This window comes from Equus quagga, chromosome 5 (assembly GCF_021613505.1).
Source record: "Equus quagga isolate Etosha38 chromosome 5, UCLA_HA_Equagga_1.0, whole genome shotgun sequence".
Taxonomy (NCBI): domain Eukaryota; kingdom Metazoa; phylum Chordata; class Mammalia; order Perissodactyla; family Equidae; genus Equus; species Equus quagga.
In genome coordinates this window covers 101,605,720-101,628,624 of record NC_060271.1, presented here as the reverse complement: position 1 = coordinate 101,628,624, position 22,905 = coordinate 101,605,720, and positions in this window count along the sequence as shown.

The following is a 22,905-nucleotide window of genomic DNA, read 5'->3' as shown; positions in this document are numbered from 1 at the left end:
CATCAAGAGTGAAGCCTAATATGAACTCTGGACTTCTGGTAACAATAATGTGTCAATGCAGGTTCAGCAACTGTAACAAATGTACCACTCTGGTGGGGATGTTGATAATGGGGGGAGGCTATGCATGTGTGGGAGTAGAAGGAACTCTCTGTACCTTCTGCGCAATTTTGCTGTGAACCTAAAACTGCTCTAAATAATAAAGTCTATTAAAAAAATAGAACATCTACCACTGCACAGGTGTAGGATAAAATGTACCCAAAACATAAACCAGAACATAATATCCTGAACTTTACAAAACCAACTTTATTTAATTAGGGATAATTCCTGCTTCTCAGATTTTGATGTGATTGTCTAGTAATATCAAACACATAATTATAAACATGCTCTTTTTCAATCATTAAATTACTAACTTATCTCTCTGTAATAACTGTCAAGTATCCAACTCTGTCTTGCCTTTTTAAGACATTTCAGAGTGTCCTAGAAAACCGACATTCAGCATAATTATACTTTGTTCAGCTAGGATGTATAATTTCCAATTTTATGCTATTCTTTTTTTTAAAGTCTCAGTTTAACTAACTCAAGCTACAAAAATGAGATTTCCCTAAAAATAAAAAGAATAATTAATAGTAATTTGATAATTCTTGGAAACACTTTTTGGCAAAATCATCAGAAATTGAGAAATTGAATGACTCTAAAGAATCAAAAAAAATTTTTTGCAAGTTGAGTGGTTTCTAATTCCTCAGTTTCAACAAAAATTGAGGGAGAATCTAATCAAGTTATCAGTGATAGACTATTAAAAATAATTTTTGATGATCACTTATAACTTTTGATTTTGGCATATAACTTGAGAATTCCAAGCCTTGGGTGATGTTTTAAAAAAATGAAACTCCTTTCACCTCCATCTAGTTATTTACATACATGGATTCTCAGCTCTTACATTTATAAAGCTAAAAGAGGGAACAGAATTGATGCTAAGCCTGTCTTGTTCTGAAAATGTCATACTTAGATATTTACCTGTGGTTACACGAACTAACTGAAAAATGCCTCATCCAATATCATTAAGTGATCATTTTCTAATAAACTTTTACTTTTTAAATTTAATCATTTTAATCAAAATTTATAACATTTATTGTATTTAATTATATGCTGCCAATAATTGCAGTAACTCCATCAGAAGAAAAAAATGAATATTTAGGAGACTTATGGACATTGGAAGTGAAAACAAATTAAAATTTTTTTTATTGGGGTATAATTGTCATATAACATCATATTAGTTTCAGGTGTACAACATAATGATTTGATAGTTGTATATATTATGAAATCATCACCACAATAAGTCTAGTTAACAGATATGATTTTTGTTTCAGAGAAATATGATAATCAATAAATATTTTAAACATAATGATATTGCACTGGGATAAAATTTTATGGAAGAAGTGGAAAGGAAATAGAAGTTCAAGGAAAAAAGAAATGATGTACAATATTTGACTAGTAAGAACTTACCCATGTATTTTGGTGCATATCAAAACATTATGCTATTTAGACCTGAATAGATAATTTAAAAGAGTTATGTAAACAGTTTAATGCACCTCTTGGGTTGTAGTTTGCTGAATTCTGGCCTAGACCTAAGACAGTGATGGAGAAAATGTTAATAAAGCAGATGAAACTTAAAAATGTGTCGTGTCTGTAGCCATTGCATTGTGAATAGGAAAAAAAAAACAAAAAAACTATTCTTCAAATATTCAAAAACTATTACCCAATGCAACCAAGTCGCACATGCCACTGACAATTGATGAACGAGTGAAGTTTCAACACAAATGTTTATTGTTCACTTTCATCTTATTTGTTATCATAAACAAAAATATCACTCAACATTCGCGTTGGAGCTACAGTGGGAGAGCCAGGTGTTCAACATCCAGCATCACCACAGGTCACGGGACTTACACGTGTGACTCCTTGTTTAGTCCTTCTCCTTTTGTTTTTCAAAACAAAACTGAGTCTCAGGGAAACTTCTGCCACCAGCCTAACCCACTTTCCTCTTTGTTACTGTGCACAAAAGATTAGCTCTGACACCTCAGGATGTGTCCCTCAACTCTGAGAAACCCGCTTGGTAGGCTGTTCTGAGACTGGCCGGCAACGACTCCTCGCTGCTTCTTTCTGCACGATCTCCGCTTGAGCTCCACAGCTTTTGATTTTGTTTCACCCAGACTGAATAATTCCTGCCTTTTCATCAAAGTACCTATATTTAGAGTAATTGTTAATGTATTACGGTTTAATCTACCATCTTACTATTTGTTTTCTGTGTCCCATCTGTTCTATGCTTCTTTCACTCTTCTTTCTTGCATTTTTAAAGAAAATTAATCAAATACTTCTTATCATCCCATTTCCCTTTTGATTAGCTTGTTAATTATATCTTATTTTACTATTCTTTTCATAGTTACCCTAGAGATTACAACACGCATCCTGATTTGCTAGAATCTAACATAAATTTGTATTTTCACCAATGCGAGGACTACAGAATACTTTCATTTCCTTTACTCTCTTCCTGACTTTTGTGCTAATATTGTGATGAATTTATGCACCTCAATACTTTAAGTGTTTTATATTGTTGATATTCATTATATTTACCCACATATTTGCACAGCTTCAGTATCAGGGTAATGCCGGCTTCATAGAATGAGTTGGGAAGTATTCCCCTCTTCAGTATTTCGGAAGTGTTTCTGTAGAAGTGGTAATATTTCTTTATTAAATGTTTGGTTAAATTCCCCAGTGAGGCCATCTAGGCCTGAAGAGTTCTTTGTAGGAAGGTTTTAAACTATACATTCAATCTCCTTACTAGATACAGCATAATTCAAGTTATCTACTTCTTCTTGAATGAGCTTTGGTGGTTTGTGCTTTGCAAGGAATTTGTCTATTACATCTAAGTTGTTGAATTGATTAGCACAAAATTGTTCTTTTATTCTTTTATTGTTTTTAATACAAATAGGCTCTGTAGTTATGTTACCTCTCTCATTCCTAATAATGGTAACATGTGTTTTCTTTTTTTTTTTTCTGATCAGTCTGGGTAGAAGTTTATCTTTTTTCTTTTCCCCTCAAAGAATCAGTTGGGGTTTTATTGACTTTATTGTTTTCCATTCCATGGATTTTTACTCCTGAGTATTCTTTTCTTTCTTTGCTTACTTTGGGTTTCATTTGCTCTTCATGTTTTACTTTCTTAAGGTGGAAGCTGAGATCATTGATAGGACTTCAGGGGCAAAGATCCCAAAGAGAAGGGTGGTACACCCTGTAACCTTTTCCTTTCAATGAATTTACTGGTCTTAAATGGCTTAGGTACAAGAGGGGAAGCACCAAAGCAAAGAGCAGCTGCTAAAAACCTAGCAAGCCAATCAGATCTTCTGGCAATCTCTCAGGGTGGGTGAGAGAAATTAGAGATTAGTCCCTACCAATGAGGAGGGGCCCTGGGATACAACCCAGACTTCCAGTTAAGACTCTGGAAGTGTAACATCACAAGTATACAGCTAATTTGGAAATAGAACAGGATGCACAAAAGACTGAAACCCGACTTCGTATGAGCTCATCCCAGACTGGTTTAAAGTGATCCGTCCCTACTCTAAGTGCCTGCCAAAAGGCAGGTAAAATCTTCACTGGAAGAAGAAAACATTAGCCAGAGCCTCACCTTCTATCTACAATTTTCATATATAATGCCTGGAATTCAATCAAAGAAGTACCAGACATGCCAAGAGATAGGACCAGTTGACGAAGACTGGGGAATAAAACAGACCTTAGAACAGACTCACAGATGATACAGACATTTGAGTTACGACTTTAAAATAACTGTGATTATATGTTCAAGAAAATATAAGGCAAAATGAAGACTTTCACTAGAGCACTAGAATCAATAATAATGAAAAGAGAGAATCAAATGTAAAGTCTCAAACTGAAAAACATAAATTGCTGAGATTAAAAATCCAATAGAAAATAAAAACTGAATAGACACAGAAGAAAAGATTAGTTAACTAAAAGATAGGGCATTAGAAGATATCCTGAGTGAAGTAGAGGGGAAAAAAGCATGGTTTCATGGGTGTATACAAATGTTAAAACTTGTCAAACTGCACCCAAATATGCACAATTTATTGCATGTCAATTATTCCTCAATAAAAGTATATCACCTATAAAGAAACAAGAATCAAGTGGCATCAAATTTCTTTTCAGTGAAATTGTTTTCGGGAATACCGTAGAGCAATATTTTCAAAGTTTTCAGAAAAAATTACTTTTATTCCAGAATTTGATGCTCAGCCAAACTAGCAATCAAGTAAGAGGATAGATTAATAACATTTTCAGAAATGCAAGTCTCAAAGTATTTATATCCCATGCACATTTTTCTAAAAAAAAATCTTAAGAATGCATTCTACTTAAAAAAAAAAAGTAGTATAAGAAAGAATGACTGAAACTTCAAGAAAGGGATACCTTCCTATGAATGTGATAAAGAAATCCCAGGATGACAGATAAGCAGTAGTTTTAGAAAGCAACTAGTCTGCCCAAAATAAACCCATGCATATATGGTCAATTAATTTACAACAAAGGAGCCAAGAATATACAATGGGGAAAGGACAGTCTCTTCAATAAATGGTGTTGGGAAAACTGGACAGCCACAGGCAAAAGAATGAGACTGGACCACTATCTTACACAACACACAAAAATTAACTCAAAATAGATTAAATACTTGAACGTAAGACCTGAAACCTTAGAACTCCTAGAATAAAACATAGGTGGTAAGCTCCTTGACATCAGTCTTGGCAATGATTTTTGGATTTGACACCAAAAGCAAAGTGAACAAAAGCAAAAATAAACAAGTGGGACTACACCAAACTAAAAGCTTCTGCACAGCAATGGAAACTGTCAACAAAATGAAAAGGCAACCTATGGAACGGGAGAAAAATATTTGCAAATCATATATCTAATACAGGGTTAATATCCAAAATATATAAAGAACTCATACAACTTAATAGTAAAAAAAACAACAATCCAATTAAAAAATGGGCAGAGGATCTGAATAGACATTTTTCCAAAGAAGACATACAGGTGGCCAATGGGTACATGAAAAAGTGCTCAATATCATTAATCGGGGAAATGCAAATCAAAACCACAATGAGAAATTTCATACCTATTAGATTGGCTATTATCAAAACAAGACAAGAAATAACAAGTGTTGGTGAGGACGTGGAGAAAGGGGAACCCTTAAGCACTGTTGGTGGGATTGTAAATTGGTGCAACCACTATGGAGAACAGTATGGAGGTTCCTCAAAAACTTAAAAATAGAACTACCATATGATCCATACATTCAAGTTCTGAGTATTTATCTGATGGAAATGAAAACACTAACTCAAAAAGACATCTGTACCCCCATGTTCATTGCAACATTATTTACACAGCCAAGACACAGAAACAACTGAAGTGCCCATTGATGGATGAATGGATAAAGGAAATGTGGTATACACACACAATGGAATATTATTGAGCAATAAAAAATAAGGAAATCTTTTGAGACAACAGGGATGGAATTTGGGACATTATGCTAAGTGAAATAAATCAGACAGAGAAAGACAGATACTGTATGATCTCACTTATATGTGGAACAAAAAAAAATCCAAAAAACTGAGCTCATAGATACAGAGAACAGATTGGTGGTTGCCAAAGGCAGGGGGTTGAGGTGGGTGAAATGGACGAAGGTGGTCAAAAGGTACAAACTTTCGGCTATAAAATAAATAAGTGCTGGAGATGTGCTGTACAGCATGGTGACTGACTACAGTTAATAATATTGTATTGTATATTTGAAAGTTGCTAAGACAGGAGATCTTGAAAGTTCTCATCACAACAAAAACAATTTGTAACTGTGTGGTGATGGGCGTTAACTAGACTTATTGTGACGATTATTTTGCAATATATACAAATATCGTACCATTATGTTGTATAACTGAAACTAATATAACATCGTATGTCAATATATCTAAAAAAAAAACAAACAAAAGGAAAGCAACTAGTCCCATTCATACCCCAGAATGGCTGTCTTCATGAAGAAAGTAGATTTTATCAAAAGGCAGTCTGATGAAGATGACGGATGTTTTAATGTTATGGTGAATGTACATATTGTTTATATCACAAATAATGTACACAATGTATATATTGAGAAGAATAAAGAAAGGTAATTAAAAGCCTGAGAGGGGGGCACTATACAAGAAATGTGAAACAACTAAAATACAGTATATTTTTCTCAGAGTATAAGAAAGATAACATTTGACATGATACTTGAAACATTCTCCTCCAAGAATTAATGATGTAGGGTTATGTTTCCTTCTCTGAGGTTCCAATAATACTATTTTGCTCCAGAGTTCACAATATTACACAATCCATAATAATTTAACCAATTTCTATTTTTTTCCATTTTTAGAATCAGCTCACAGACAAAAAAAAAAAAAGAACAGACAATTATAGTTACAGAGAAGAATATAAATGCCTTAAATCTCAATGTCGTAAAAATAATGGAATACTAGCACATGTTGCAGGACAACATAGAGAATAGAGAAAAGAAAAACAGACAGAGAAAGGAAAAGGAACTGTAGATATATTTATTTTCTTACTTTACAAAATGGCAAATAAAAATATATTGTCTAAAGTTGATGGACAAGAAATAGAGGTTTAAATATATTAAAGTTTGAAAAATAACCAAGAGAACTAAATTAATAAAATCATCAGCCTCTCTTTAAGATGGAGGAATAAAGAAATCTCTGACTCTAGGATGGACTGAATGTGTCTCCCCGAAATTCATGTTGCAACCCTACCCTCCAACAGGACACCAATAGGAAGTGGGGCCTCTAGGAGGTGAGTAGGGTTAGATGAGGTCACAAGAGTGGGGCCCTCCTGAATGTGATTAGTGCCCTTACAAGAGTCACGAGAGAGCTTGCTTCCTATCTCTGCCGTTTACCAGGAGAGGACACAAGAAGACAGAAGTCTGCATCCCAGAAGGGGTCCTCATCAGAACTCAACCAGGCTGGCACCCTGATCTTGGACTTCCAGCCTCAGGAACTGTGAGAAATAAATTTCTGTTGTTTTTAAGCCACCCAGTCTTTGGTACTTTGTTATAGCAGCTGGAACTGACTAGGACAGAACCCATCTGCTTTCTAAAACCAATCAGAAACAATAAGAATAAAAACGGAGTAAAAGCTCCATTCAGGAGGCAATCAGGCAACACTTATGACCTAAATCTTAATATTTATAAAGAAGGGCTGGGGTGTACAAACTGGCTCTAGAATTCTCCATGATTCCCTTTTTGAAACCAAACAGGCATGACATTCTGCAAAAATTTTTTTTGAGAGAGTAGAGAAACTAAGGTTAATGGGTGGCTCTGAAACTACCGATTCTAGTCAATTAAAATTTTGTGAAGTCTGAATCTATAAATATGTAGGGGTTTATTCTGAGTTGGAGGACTTCTTGTTGATCCAGAGGTTGTTCAAAGCCTCTGACATTGCTCTCACATTTTCTTTCCTCATATAACTGGTCCAGAAAGGATCTTGTACTCAAAAATGAGACTAACCATAAAAGGAACCAGGAATGGTTTCACAACCCTATGAATATATTTCAAAATATCGAACTGCACATTTTAAGTAGGTGAATTATATTGTCTGTTAATTATATTTCAATAAAGCTTTTAAAAAAAAGGAACCATGAGAGAAAATCATTGCAGGAAAAGGGCAAAAGAGATAAGAAAACAAATTCAGCATATATCAGATAAAAAATTTACTGGAATAGTTGAAAATTGTGACCAAATAACTTCTTACAGATTCAAAGAACTTACTGAAAAGGTCACCTCCGTGAATCAAGAGTTCAAAGCAGAGATAAAAGGACTGAAGGAAGAAACGCTAAGACAACACAGGATAAGGTGAAACTGACCTGAGTGAGCCCAGGAAAGATGTCCAAGAGAAAAGTAATGATGTACAGAAATGAAAATTGTAGAAAGAAGAACAGATATTATTGTAAACAAGCTAAAGAAATGGAGGACAGGCCTAAGAAAATTGAGCAAAATAAAATTAAAAAAAAAGAATACTGAAGAATTATAGGGTTGCTGGCCCTGTGGCCAAGTGGTTAAGTTCATGCACTCCGCTTCAGCGTCCCAGGGTTTCACTGGTTCAGATCCTGGGCACAGACATGGCACTGCTCATCAAGCCAAGCTGAGGCAGCAGCCCACATGGCACAACCAGAAGGACCCACAACTAGAATATAGAACTCTGTACTGGCGGGCTTTTGGGGAGAAGAAGAAGAAGAAGAAGAAGAAAAAGACTGGCAACAGATGTTAGCTCAGTGCCAATCTTTAAGAAAAAAAAAAGGATTACGGGAAAAACATCATATACATGGACAACAGATACAGAAGAGTTAATGTTCAAGTATACATTCAGAAGATAACAAAGAATCAAGCACAGAAAAAATATTCAACGTATAATCCAAGAAAATTCTTCTGAAATAAGATGAATCTATAGATTTAAACAGGCATTTTCCAGGAAGAACTAACAAAGATTAATCAGCACTAGAACGGACCCCAATAAAGTTACTGGACTTCCAAGATAGGATCTTTCAGCTAGAAAATCAAATCGCTTCAAAGGGAAGAGATAGAGATCAGGCTGTTTCATAGTTCTTTAAAGCAACATTCAACATGGTAACAATTCACTGTCTTCAAAATTCTCAGGGATACTAGGACCCAAGAATTTTATTTTTGGCCAAAGTATAGTTCAAGCATAAAGACAACATGTAGATGATTTCAAACACACAAATACTCAAAGAACACAGTTCCTGGGAACCTTTCTTGAAAAAATTACTAAAAATAGCTTCTGTCAATTGAAAAGACAAATGGAGAATAAAAATAAAGTGTCCAATTCAATAAGTTAGAAAAAGAACACCACAATAATCTTAAGAACAAAAGAAAGGAGATACTAGTAAAGATAAAAGCAACAATTAAAGATTTGGAAAAAAGGAGAATTATAGAACAAACGAACATATCCTAGAGAGTGTTCTTAAAGGAAAAGAAAAAGGCAAAAATTTAGCAAAGTTGGTCAAACAACATAAATAAAGAAGGAAGAAGCACATATGTAAACATGAAAACCACGTAAGGAGAAATAAGCATAGATGCTTAGGAAATTATAAGAGAATACATTGTTCAGCTTTATGCAAATATATGTAATCCATAATTAGATAGGGAAATATAAATTCTTAAAACTGACTCCAGAAAAGGAAGAAAATACAAAAGATCAATTTTCAGAAAATTTTACAAGTGAATTCTGTCACATCTTTACAAAACGTGTAACTCTAATATTATATAAACAGTTTGAGGGTATTAAAAGAAAATTTTCCAAAACCTTTGTATTGATTCAGCCTAACATTGATATAGTCCAATCCCTAAACATTGTAAATAAAATATTAGCCAATAGACTCTAGTAGCACATTAACCAAATATATATCATGATCAAACAAGACATATCAAAAACACAAAGATGGCTCAATATTAAGAAATCTATTATTATAATACAACTTAAACATATTTTAAAAGAGAAATACTATATGAACATTCCTGTAGATACTGAAAAGGCATCTGATAATTCCCTATCCATTTTGATTTTAAAAATATCAACAAAATAGTAATAGATCAATAGTTTCTTTCTTTTTATTTTGCTGAGGAATATTCACCCTGTGCTAACATCTGTTGCCAATCTTCTTTTTTTGCTTGAAGAAGATTTGCCCTGAGCTAACATTCGTGCCAGTCTTCCTCTGTTGCGTATGTTGTTCGCCGCCTCAGCATGGCTGAGTGGTGTAGGTTGACGCCTGGGATCTGAACCTGTGAACAAGGGCCGCCAAAGCAGAGTGTGCCAAACTTAACCATTACACCATGGGGCCAGCCCCAGTGAATGGTTTCTTAACCTGAAAAATATACATATATCATTTCAAAGGCCACAAACTATACAATAAAACACTGAATCCTATTAAAATGAGAAACAAAACCAAGATGCACATTATTACTAGTATTACTTAACTTTGGCCAGTCCTAGCCACTCATTACAGAAGAAAAAGGAAAAATATGTAAAATCAGAAAGGAAAAGGAAGAAGACATTACTATTTGCAGATAATATTATGGCAGAAAATCCAGGAAAATCAACTATTTGCAGATAAGATAATACTATTGCAGAAAATCCAGGAAAATCAACTTTAAAAATCACTATTACCAAGAGTAAGACAATTTAGTAAGGTGGCTGAGAACAAAATTATTTTCATTAATTTATTTTTTAAAGATTGGCACCTGAGCTAACAACTGTTGTCAATCTTTGTTTTTCTTTCTTTCTGCTTTTTCTCCTCAAATCCTCCCAGTACATAGTTGTATATTTTAGTTGTGGGTCCTTCTAGTTGCGGCATATGGGATGCCGCCTCAACAGGCCTGATGAGCGGTGCCATGTCCACACCCAGGATCCAAACCAGCAAAACCCTGGGCCGCTGAAGTGGAGTGCGAACTTAACCACTTGGCCACGGGACCGGCCCCGAGATCAAATTAAAACACAATCAATAGTTCTCCAATATACGAACAACCATCATCTAGAAAATATAACAGAAAATATCCAATTTACAAAAACAAGAAACGTGATAGAATACCTAAGAATAAATCTAAGAAATGCGCAAGATTCACATGAAGAAAACTTGGAAACGCTATGAAAGGTCATTAAAAAAGACTTGAATAAATAGTAAGACATATTTAGATAAAGAGATGATGGAATATGATGGCAATCATCTCTAAATAAATATATAAATCGAACTTTCTCAAGAAAAATACCAACACCATTAGTTTGGGCATAAAGCAAGGAAAGAGTGATGAGAGAGGACTGGCCGTATTAGATACTGAAAAGTATTACAAACATTAAAGTAATTAAAACGGTTTGGTACCGGCACATGAACAGAAAGATCTATGGAACAGAATAGGTAGCCCAGAATTAGACGCAAATAAATATTGGTATTAGTTTCTGATAAAGGTGGTATTTCAAATCAGTGGGGTAAAATGATATATTTAATAAATAGTATTAGGATAATAGGGTAGCCATCTGGAAAATATGAAATTGGATTCTCTCTTTCACTTACACCAAACTAAACTCTAGACAGATTAAATGTTTAAAAGAAAAAAGTAAACATAAAAGTAACAGAAATGCTATATTTGACTTTATAAAAATTTTGGTTTTCTTTATGGCAAAAAATTATATTTTTTATTTCCAAATATTCATTTAGCTTCTTTTATCAGACCTACTTGATCATTTTAAAAAATTCTTTCTCCTTATTCAAATGATCTATGTGTTCAAGCTCTTCTTTCACTTAAATGTTAAATATATTTATGTCCAAAATTCTTACACGCGAAGGCTTTGTGGGTCTCGTTCAGCTCTTTTTCCTGCTGTCTCTTATCATCGTGGCTTGTTCTTGTTTTTGTTTTGTCTTGTTTGCTTTTAAAGTTTTGACTGTGTATCAGACTCCTTGAGCTTTCTGAGAGTTCTCCTTCAGAGAAGACTTGCATTTGCTTCTGCAGATGCCAAGGGGCATCTTAAATCTTGATTTGAGATCCCTCCCGTAGTATGAAATCAGTAGTGCTAAGCAGCATTTTTGTTCTCTTTGGTAGGTTGTATTTTTTTCTTCTTCTTTTTAGTTCTAATTTCCATTGTGAGTTTTTCTCTGATTGATAGAATATTTAGAAGTATTTTTAAACTTCTAAACGTTTGCTGCTATTGTCTTTCGCTACCCTCGACTACTTCTATGAGAATTGTGCAAGTGAACCCTTATCACTCGTTACTGCCTTACTCAGGCCTTGGTTACCTCTTGCTTATACTAGAATAACCACTAGCATAATCCATAGCACCAACGTTGTCTCTACCCTTGGGGGAGAATGCTCTTTATTCTCTGTGTGTGTGTGTGTGTGTTTTAAACTGTATGGAATGGCATGTCTAATCCAGATCTTACAAAATTATTCCAGAGGAAAATTCACAGCCAAAACCTCCTAGCGAGGATATCAGTGATGAATTGAATCACCTGGCTTCACCTGAAACAATAGAGCCCATTGAATCAAGACAGTCAAACTTGCTTCCTCTGAGGACACAGAATTGATTTGTTTAATTTCTGAAAGGTCATCTGCCCTGGAAAGGGAAGGGGAATTCTGCATTCTCTTCCATGGTCTGTAACCTCATCCCTGACAGCTGCAGGGACACGTGCATCGGGAAGGATCTCTCCTTCTCCTCCTTGCCCCCTCCTCCCTCGCATTCACGCATAACTGTGTGGCAATTTACCTTTATCACCAGGGCCTGGGATGGGCTTTACTCGCTAGGCCTCATGTTCTCCACCGAAGCTTGCCATGGGAAAGTCTTTCCTTCTGGACCCCCTCGAACACCAGACGAGGCATTTGTGCCATTTTGGGTTCATTGTTGGATTGACCTCAGTTCATCAACAGTCCTGATGAGGGTACCTATCCATTCCTAGCTCTGAGTCAGTGCCTATTCACGCTGACTTAGACATTCCCAGCTCTGGAAGGCAAAAATACAAGGCAACAGAGCCAAAATCAAGCCAAACCCAGGTGCCCCTGAACTTGTGCCTTGAACGCCACAGCTGCCTCGTAACTTATCCCCCCAATTTCTATCCCTTGCACCACCCCAACGCATTTACACGTGTCGGCAGAGCAACTGTCCTCAAATATCACTGTGCATATTTAAATTCCCACCATCCCCCTTCCCCCACCAAAAATCTTCAGTGGATCCTCTTTGCTTAGAAAATAAGGTATAAATGAAGAGAACCAGGAATTGTGGGTAAAAAGGTTAATATAACAAACTCTATAAATAGAGTTTCTTACTTTCCTTTCTTTTATCAGCCACTTTAATAGACATAAAATTACATAAAGTAATAATTATACCAATGTATTGTTGGGTTTGTAACAAACATAGATATAATAATAATATGATATGATATGATATGATATAATAATAAGTACAAAAAGGGGGAGAGGGAATAAAGTTGGGAGTAATGTTTCTATATCTCTCTGGGAATAAGTTTCTATAAGTCTGAAGTAGGTTCTGATAAGTTAAGATGTATCTAGTAAGCCTAAGAAAATAACTCCAGACAAAGATATCACAAGTAAAGAAAACTAAAAACTAACATCTGTTACGAATATAGATGCAAAAATCCTTAACAAAATACTAGCAAACCAAATCCAATAATGTATAAAAAGATAACACACTGTATAAGCTTGCTAGGGCTGCCGTAACAAAGCGCCACAAACTGGATGGCTTAAACAGCAAAAATGTATTGTCTAACAGTTGTGGAGGCTAGAAGTCTCAGTTCAAAGTGTTGGCAGAGTTGGCTCCTTCTGAGGGTGCTAGGGAAGAATCGGTTCCAGGTCTCTTTCCTACCTTCTGGTAGTTCGGTTTGTGGCAGCAGAACTCCCATCTTCACATGACATTCTCCCTGTGTGCAGGTCTGTGTCCAGATTTCTCCATTTCATAAGGACATCAGTCATTTTAGATTAGGGCCCACCTTAATTCAGTATGACCTCATATTAACTAATTATATCTTCACTGACCCTATGCGCAAATAAGGTCACATTCTGAGGTGTGATGTTTAGGACTTCAACACATGAATTCTGGGGGGACACAATTCAACCCATAACATACACCATAACCAGGTGGAATTTACCCTAGGAATGTAAGATTGGTTTAACATTTGATAGCTAATGAATGTAATAAACCATATTAATAGAATAAAGGACGAACCTACATGATCATCTCAATTGATGCAGAAAAAGAATTCGACAAAATTCAATACCCCTGCAGGATAAAAACAGTACAAAAATCTAGGAATAGAAGGGAATTTACTCAACCTGATAAAGGGCATATATGAAAATCCTATAGCTAAATCATACTTACTGATGAAAGACTGAATACTTTCTCCTTAAGATCAGGAACAAGACAAGAATGTCCACTCTCACCACTTCTATTCAACATCGTACTGGAGGTTCTAGTCAGAACAATTTGGCAAGAAAATTAGATAAAAGGAAGTTAGATTGGAAAGAAAGAAGTGAAACTATCTCTAATTCACAGATGGCATGATCTCACATAGAGAGAATCCTAAGGAATCCACTAAAAACCTATTAAAAGTAATAAATGAGTTCAGCAAGGTTGAAAGTTGCAGGATACAAATCAATATTAAAAAATCAATTGCATTTCTATGCATTTGCAGCAAACATTCCCAAAATGAATATAAAACAATTCCATTTACAATTGCATCAAAAAGAATAAAAATTTAAGAAAAGTGCAAAACAAACTCTGAAAACAACAAAACATTATTGAAAGAAATTAAATAAGACCTAAATAAATAGAAAAACATCTCATGCTCATGGATTGGAAGACATATTGATAAAATGGCAAAACTCCCCAAAATGATCTACAGATTCAATGCAATCCCTATCAAAATCTCAGCTGGCTTCTTTGCAGAAATTGACAACCTGATCCTAAAGTCCAGTTTCAAATGCAAGACATCCAGAATAGCTAAAAACAATCTTGAAAAACAACACTGGAAGACTCACATGACACAATTTCAAATTTACTACAAAGCTACAGTACTCAAGACTGTATGGTACTGGCATAAGCATAGAAATAAAGATCAATGGAATAGAATTTACCTATATGTCCATAGAATAGAACCCATATGTCTATGGTCAATTGAGTATTGACAAGGGTGCCACGATAATTAAACGGGGAAAGAATTGTCCTTTCAACAAATAGTGTTAGGACAGCTGGATATCCACATTCAAAAGAATCACTTGGAGCTCTACCTCATTCCATATACAAATGAACTCAAAATGGATCAAATGCCTAAATGTAAGAGCTAAAATTATTAAACACTCACAAGAAAACATAGATGTGTACCCTTTAGATGGTGAATTATATCTCAATAAAGCTGCTACCAAAACCAAAACCCAAACAAGAGCAAGGTAAAGTTTCTGAGGCAAATTTTTGATTGCAGACTATTTTCTTTGGTCCTGGCTTTACTCACTGCAGCCAGCAGACCGTATTACTGGAGAGTTGGCCAAAGCCCAAAGGAACTTTCTTCATCTGTGCTTTGCCTTGAGCAATTTATTTTTAAACAACCCTTTGTCAAATTAGACATACACAGTCTGGCTTTACATATCCTCTCCTAGGGTTTTTGATGTTTTTATCTTGGGGATGGGGTGGGGCATGGAGGATGTTTTCCTCTTTGGAAGATGTGGTGGGTTAAGGGCCAATTAATTGTCAGTTTTAGTTTTCTTGGCCCCTGACTCTTGTCCATTTTCAACTCCAACAGCTTCCAGAATCAATCAAACAGAAGCCAAACTCTCCATGAGGCAGACAGATCTCCCCACTGTTCTGAATTTCTTTCTTGAATGGATTTGCAGCCTCTGCTAAGTGTTCTTGGAGGTCTAGATGGAAGGAAGTAATCTAAGGGAACCTTGTAAACAATGAAGAATTAGAGGTTCTTTTAGTACCTAGGTTACCGGTGCTGCTATAAATCGTGAGGCCAGGGATGGGTAGGTTCTGGGGCTGCTTGCTTGAGAGCTGGCTGGGTAGCCTGGGTTAGAGGTGAGTTCCACAAATACAAAATAGGAGCAAGGGATAACTGAGGGGAAAGGGAGGGGTGGCGAGTGTTCATGAACTAGTGGATCACGTAAGCTAAGTTAGTTCAGAAGAACCTCAATTCTAACGCTCCAGAGGCTGGAGTGGACCTGTTTACGGGGTTCCCAGATTCACCCGGCCTCACTGCATCACCCCAACCCCCATCCTCAGACAGAGGTTCTATAGGAAGCCTGGCTGCTATGCAGTCATTGCTGCTTGTTGGGGGAGTAGGGCTAAGGCCAAGAATTCAGCGTGGTCTCTATCACACCTGTTGCAGTGGGACCCAAAGTAGCTCCAGCACAAGGGTCTGATCCATCTGTATCTATTTCCTTAGTAACTGCCCACAGAATCCAAGTAATGAAACCTGGGAGTATGTGGGAGTCAAGGCCTAGAAAGGTGAACTTTGACTAGTAACAGGAGACAAGAAGGAGACAGCAGACAAACTTCTCTTTCCCACCTTCCTTCCACCCTTCCACTGTCTGAGTCACCATAGTACCACAGACCTTCTTCAAGGACAGCCTGGTGACCAAGAAACTGGCAGTGTTTTCTTATGAGGCCATATGCAGAACTTTGCTTTGCTTCATCCTCCTCCTGGACTCACTTCCCTTTTTCCCTTGCTCTTCCTGCCCTGGGATTGTAAACCCCAGTAAAGCAGTATATAAGCTTTTTCTCATGGTCTGTTTTCTAAAGAACCTGAGCTAAGAGAGAGACCAAGGCCGAATACCATATCCGGAGGAATCAATGTAAAACAATGGAAGACTCAGTTCTGGTGAAGATGGGGTCAAAATCAGGAGGTAAGGAATGAATAAAAGGGCAGTGAATTCCAAATTACCATGAATAGTGGTGGATATTCAAGGTTGGCATCCTTGCGGAGTTTGCAACTTGTAGAGGAAGATATTACTTAAATGCTGTTATCACATACATACATGTATAGTCATACACCATATGCAGGAAGTGAAGGAAAGTTACACGGTGCAAGGAGAGTCTCTAACAGTGAGCTTGACTTAGTCTGGGAATTCAAGACTTTTCTGAGAAAATGCCATCTGGGGTGAGAGCCAATCACTGGGACCTGATAAGGGGTGGAGATGAGAACAAGCTGAGGCTGCTGCAGGCAAAAGGAATGACATGACCCCTACAAAGGTTCTGTAGTGAGAGGGAACGTGCTGAGTTTGGGGAACAGAAAGGACTCCTCTCATGGAGAAAAGTGCCTCCCTGCCTCAGCTTTCACACTTTCTTTAAAAATCTCAACCCACAATAAAGAATGTATTTTACATCTTAACCCAGCACCAACACATAGCCATGGACAGATACAAATGAAACACAAGTTTCACGACACAGTATTTATCCTTACTGTATGGGGTTTTCATAACAGCTATTAACATTTACAGGTGCACATACCCTGATAGAGCAGTACCACTAGAATAATGGACCACAGCATTCATCAGCACTGTCTGCAGTGGTTTACACACATACAGTGAAACAAATAGGGGTAAATATGTAGGCACTGATGTGTAAAGATGTACATGCTAAATTGTAAAGAGGAGAACAGTATATATAACCTGATCTCAATTTGTTGAAAACCTTTATATATGGAAAAAGGCTGAGCATATAAACTATGAAAGGTGGCTACTTCTCAAATTACAGGGAACTTTTGTTTCCCAACTTTTATATTTCATTATTTGTACTTTTTACAATATATGTATAACTTCAGATGTTTCTTGTGGGTGCGACTACAGGAAAAGTGACAGTGTGTCTTACTAGAAATCCAGTTGTTTTGGTTACTGAAGTAGCAAATGACACCAAATTTGACTAAACTGGCATTTTGAGCGTTAGCTTCATGGAGTCATGCTAACCCTGCAAAGCAAAGAATTTGAACAAACTTTAGGTTTGACTCTCACTGTGCCATCTTCTCCTTTATCGCCAAGAGACTCAAACCTGGGAAGAATATGGGCAAATGTCAAATGATCAAAGAACCAAGCAGTGGGACGGGAGAAGGCTGCTCCCCTGGGGGAGTTATGTGAGTTACCGTGGGCCTGCCTACAAGGAGGTGGAAAGCTCGTCAGACTGGGAAGCTTTCAGCAGCAGGCTTTCATCCAACTGTTACTTAACTGCTTTTGCAAAATACTGCAATAAATTTGGGGACATATTTGGCTGAATCGCTTGGATAAAACAAGAGTCTCAAAACTCGGTTCTCCAACAACACTGCCCTATTCCATTGCTCTCTCTCTCACCCTCTCTCACCGCATCTCTCCCTTCACCATTGTATCTTTAACTTTCACTTTTTCTTAGGATTGAGCTATAACACATTTCAGACTTGTCACCTTAGATGTGCTACATAGTTGTGACAAATTCTCTCATATCTTAGAGGTTTCCCCATTGTATTTAGATTAATAATTTATTTCCTTTCTTCAGGGTGAGAACTTTCTCCTTAAAAATATTTTTTTTGGAGATATTACAATCCTCATTTAGATTCTTGATATGAGGTAAAAGAATAGCAAATCTTTTCTGGGAGTGATTTTTAAATTAATTTCTAAAAAGGTAATTTTTCGTGCTGGCAGCTCAAGAGTCTGCTTATCCCACCCTCCCTCCAAATAATAAACCCAGCCTTCATGCACAGAGCCATCCTCACCATATAAAATGAGTGAGTGGGAAGAAATCTATATCTTTCTTCCTGTGGAACAGACGGCTTTGGCCATGAGCCCAGTCATTCAGGAGTTCTCCACGATCTGTTATTTAAATCCAACTCATTATGACTGATTTTAAGGCGGGAAGCCAAAATGAAAAGATTGACCTAATACATTTTTGGTTTTTCCATCCTGTCCTTTCTTTCCATCTCTAATTTTAACACAAGTGCTAACTCTGAGGTCAGGGTTAAATGTACAGACACCTCAACATGAGTACTCCATTAATCCAAAACCAAGCTTTTTTCCAAAGAGTCTTGTGGCTTCAAAGGAGATGGGATGACACCATATTCTGAAGTAGATAGCAGTCAGGTTTAACTCCAAAATGCTCGTGACATTTAACTTAAAATAGCCCTTGCTGCAGCTTAAATTCCACCTCTTCCAGGCTGCAGACATCCTCAAAGGTACCATGTGCGTGTCTCAGCCCCAGCACCTGCACAGGTCTCCTAGTCGGTGTCCAACCAATGTTTTCTGAGTGGAGCTTTTAGGTCTACAGGCCCGTGTTTCCTCTATTTGTTCTTGCATTCCATGACTGTGCCTATTCGTTAGCTTCTCAAAGCCCTTCTATGTTTGCTTGCAGTGCTTTTAAAACATCATGTATGTTTAATCCATCTGGAATTTATTTTTGTGCAGAGCGTGGCAATATGATTTTGCCCCAATCTGAAATGCCACTTTTAACATACATTAAATTCTTACTGATTTTGAATTCTCTTTATTCCACTCTTCTGTTTGTCTATTCCTATTCATCATACTGTTCAAATGATGGCAGCTTTTGAGTGTACTTTAATATCTGGTAGGACAAACTGCCTCATACCATCCAACTCAATTATTCTTTTAAGTATTGATTTGACGTTTTTTATATACTCTTCCCAATAAATTTTATTTTTAAGTTTAAATAAACAAACATACAAACAGAAGCAAAGTCAACTGGAATAATGATTGGGATTTGGCAAAAGGAGATATACATAATAAGTTTGGGAGGGCTGATCTTTCTACAATACCATGTCTTCCAATGGTATACCTTAATGTATTCTGCTCTTATTTTATATTCATTAGTAAAATTTTATAATTTTTCTTCATATTGATCTTATACATTACTAGATTACTTCTAGATATTTTATAGTATGCTGTTATAGTAAATAGGAACCTTTATTCCATCATAGTATCTAACATGATTAAGGAAAACTGTGGATATTTTTAACATTTATTTTATACTCAGCCATTTTACTAAACTCTTTTATTAGATATTTATTCATCCAACCAATCAACATTTATTAAGTACCTATCACATGCTAGGTATTTTTCTATATAGAGGGGATACAGCAGGACACCACACGTATGTTAGGGAATACACTTTGCTGTAAACCTCCCGCTCCCCTCAATAGCTTAAATGAATGAAGCTTTTGTTTTTCACACATAATGTGAAGTCCAGAAAAGGCAGTTCAGGGCTGTTTTAGTGACTCCACAATGCCAAGATGGATTCAGGAATTTCCTTTCTGTTCAGCAGTCACTATTCCTTGTCACTGTTTGACTTCCAGCACGTCCAGCATTCTATCTGCATTCCAAGCAGGAAGGAGGGTAAGGCAGAGGATACGAAAAGCATGATAGCTGACCTGATGCCCCCACCCTTTCTAGCTTTCCTAGAATCCCATCCCAAGACTTTTGCCTACACTCATGGCCAGAACTATATCACATGGCCATATCCATGTCCATTGGTCACATTATTGCTTCCCTCAAATCAGAATTCTTAGGAAAGGAAGAAAGGGAGAATTTGGAATAGGCACCTAGCAGGTCCTGCCATGACAAGACAAAATTCCTGCCTTTACAGAGGGAGATGTTCAAAGAATTTATAGCTGAGTGTCTTGGATTTTCAACAACTCAGTCCTTAGATCTCTTCTCTACTTTACTCTCTACTCATTCCACTGGTGACCTTATTCAGTGTCACGGCTGTAAGTACAGTTATATGCTAGTGACCCACCAGTTTACATTTCCAGCCCTGCCCTTTCCCCTGAACTTCAGACTGAAATAACCAACAGCCTACTTGGCATTTCCACTTAGATGTCTAACAAGTTATCTCAAATTTAACCTGTCCAAAATGAACTCCTTCACCAAGACTGTCCTCTCACAGCCTTCCCCATCTCGTAGATAATTTCATCCTTCCCGTTGCTTAGGCCAAAAGCCATCCTAGACTCCTGTCCAGCTCACATCTTACATCCAATACACAAGGAAATCCTGTTTCACTCTACTCTCACCTTTCAACCATATCTGGAATCTTATCACTCTCACCATTTCTGCCACTAACATTCTGGTCCAAGCCACCATTATTTTATGTCTGCATTACTGCAACAACCTCCTAAAATCATCATCCACATAGAGAATCCTGCCTACATTTTCAGTTCCTTGACTTCCTCTTCCTTAATGATCTTATCCTTGTCCCCTACCTCTGCTACTTATTCTATGATCATTCCCTACCCTTTGTAATTACCAAAAACTGCAGCCCCAAAAGCTGTAATTTCAAAGTTAAGCATTCCACTTTTCTTTTTATTGGCACCTGCACCAACATCTGTTGCCAATCCTTTTTTCTCCTTCTTCTTCTCCCCAAAGCCCCCCAGTACATAGTTGTATATTCTAGTTGTGAGTGCCTCTGGCTGTGCTATATGGGACACTGCCTCAACATGGCCTGATGAGCGGTGCCATGTCCACACCCAGGATCCGAAACAGCGAAGCGCCAGGCTGCGGAAGCAGAGCGCAGGAACTGAACCTGCGCAGGAACTTAACCCTGCCCACTTGGCCACAGGGCTGGCCCCTGAGCATTCCACTTTTGACAACCATTCTTTTCTACCCATTATATCCTCTATTATTTCCACTCTAACATTCCTCCAACTCCATTAGGACCTACAATCCATTAATCCCGTACTTTTTCACTATCCCTCACTCTCCTTTTATACTCTTACTTTTCTTCTTAGTGAGCTTAAATTCCATGGTCAATAATTTCTTTGTCTACATGCCCTCAACTTCCTTGTCTTTCTCTCTATTGTACTCACTTGGTAAACTCCCAAACCTGATTTGATCCACCTCTCCACCTGTACCTACACAGCTGATGTGGCTGAAGGAAAATATATAACCAAGCTGACTGATCCTACATTCAATTGATCACTAAGCTGAAGTGGAATATTTAACATTACCTGGAAATCATAGTCTATTTCCCTAGGATTTTTACTCTCTCATTCTTTTCTTTCTTCTTCTTATTTTTTTTTTTAGATTTTATTTTTCCTTTTTCTCCCCCAGACCCCCTGGGACACAGTTGTGTATTTTTAGTTGTGGGTCCTTCTAGTTGTGGCATGTGGGATGCCACCTCAGCATGGCTTGATGAGCGGTGCCATGTCCGCGCCCAGGATTCGAACTGACGAAAACCCTGGGCCGCCGAAGCGGAGCGCGCGAACTTAACCACTCTGCCATCGGACCAGCCCCTCTCATCCTTTTCTAACCTTTTCCTTTCTTCTCAAACCTCCAACTCCCTTTCCCTTCGATCTTCAGTCTCATATGATGATCTTCCTTTATATTTCAGTGAGAAAAACAGAAGCAATCCAAAGAGCCCTCTATGAGCTTCCATCACCATATCTTCCTATCTACATCTGTCTCAATATATTCAGTCTTCTCTCTCAGTATGGATGAACTACTGGTATTTCTATCTTAGACCAACCACTTGTGCACTAGATTCCGTCCGATCTCATCCAATCAAGAATATCATTCCAGAAATTCTCCTGTCTCCTGTATCAAATTTTCCTGGATCATTTCTATTTGCATATATCATCATCTCTTCTGTCCTAACAAAATACAAAAACTCTCTCTGGACTCCATTTTCCCCTTGCAGCCACTATGCTATTTCTCTTCTCCCTTTGTAGCCAAACCCCCTGAAAAAATTGCCTATATTCACTATCTCTAATCTAACTCTTCCCACTCTCTCTTAAACCCACTCCAATAAGGCTCTCATCCCCACATTTATCAGAAATAACTCTTGTTAAGGTCAACAAAGCATTTGTTCTAGTTAACTTCTGGTCATCTTTCACATCTCAGTCAAACCCCACTGAAACATTTTCTGACTTTTTTGACTAGGCCAATCCATCTCTTACATGCTGTCACCATTATATCATTTATCATGGTTATAATTTTATATTTTAACGTGATTATTTGATTAATGATTCTTTTTTCCTCAATAGACTCTAAGTTCCATAAGCCCAGGGAGAATGTCTGTTTTTCTGTCATAACTGTATGGTGTCTAGCACAATACCTGGCACACAGGAGGTGGCCAATGATTGGGAGAATGAATGCTTTATTACCATCATCCCCATTTTAAACTTGGGAAAAGGAGGCCCAGAGAAGTAAAGATATCAGCTCAAAGGCACATTGTGGATTATTGGTAGAATAGGGACCACGATTAGTTGAACATATTGACCACCAAGCACCATGCTTCATTCTGGGGTTACAAGACGAATGAGACATGCCCCTCTTCTCCCAAC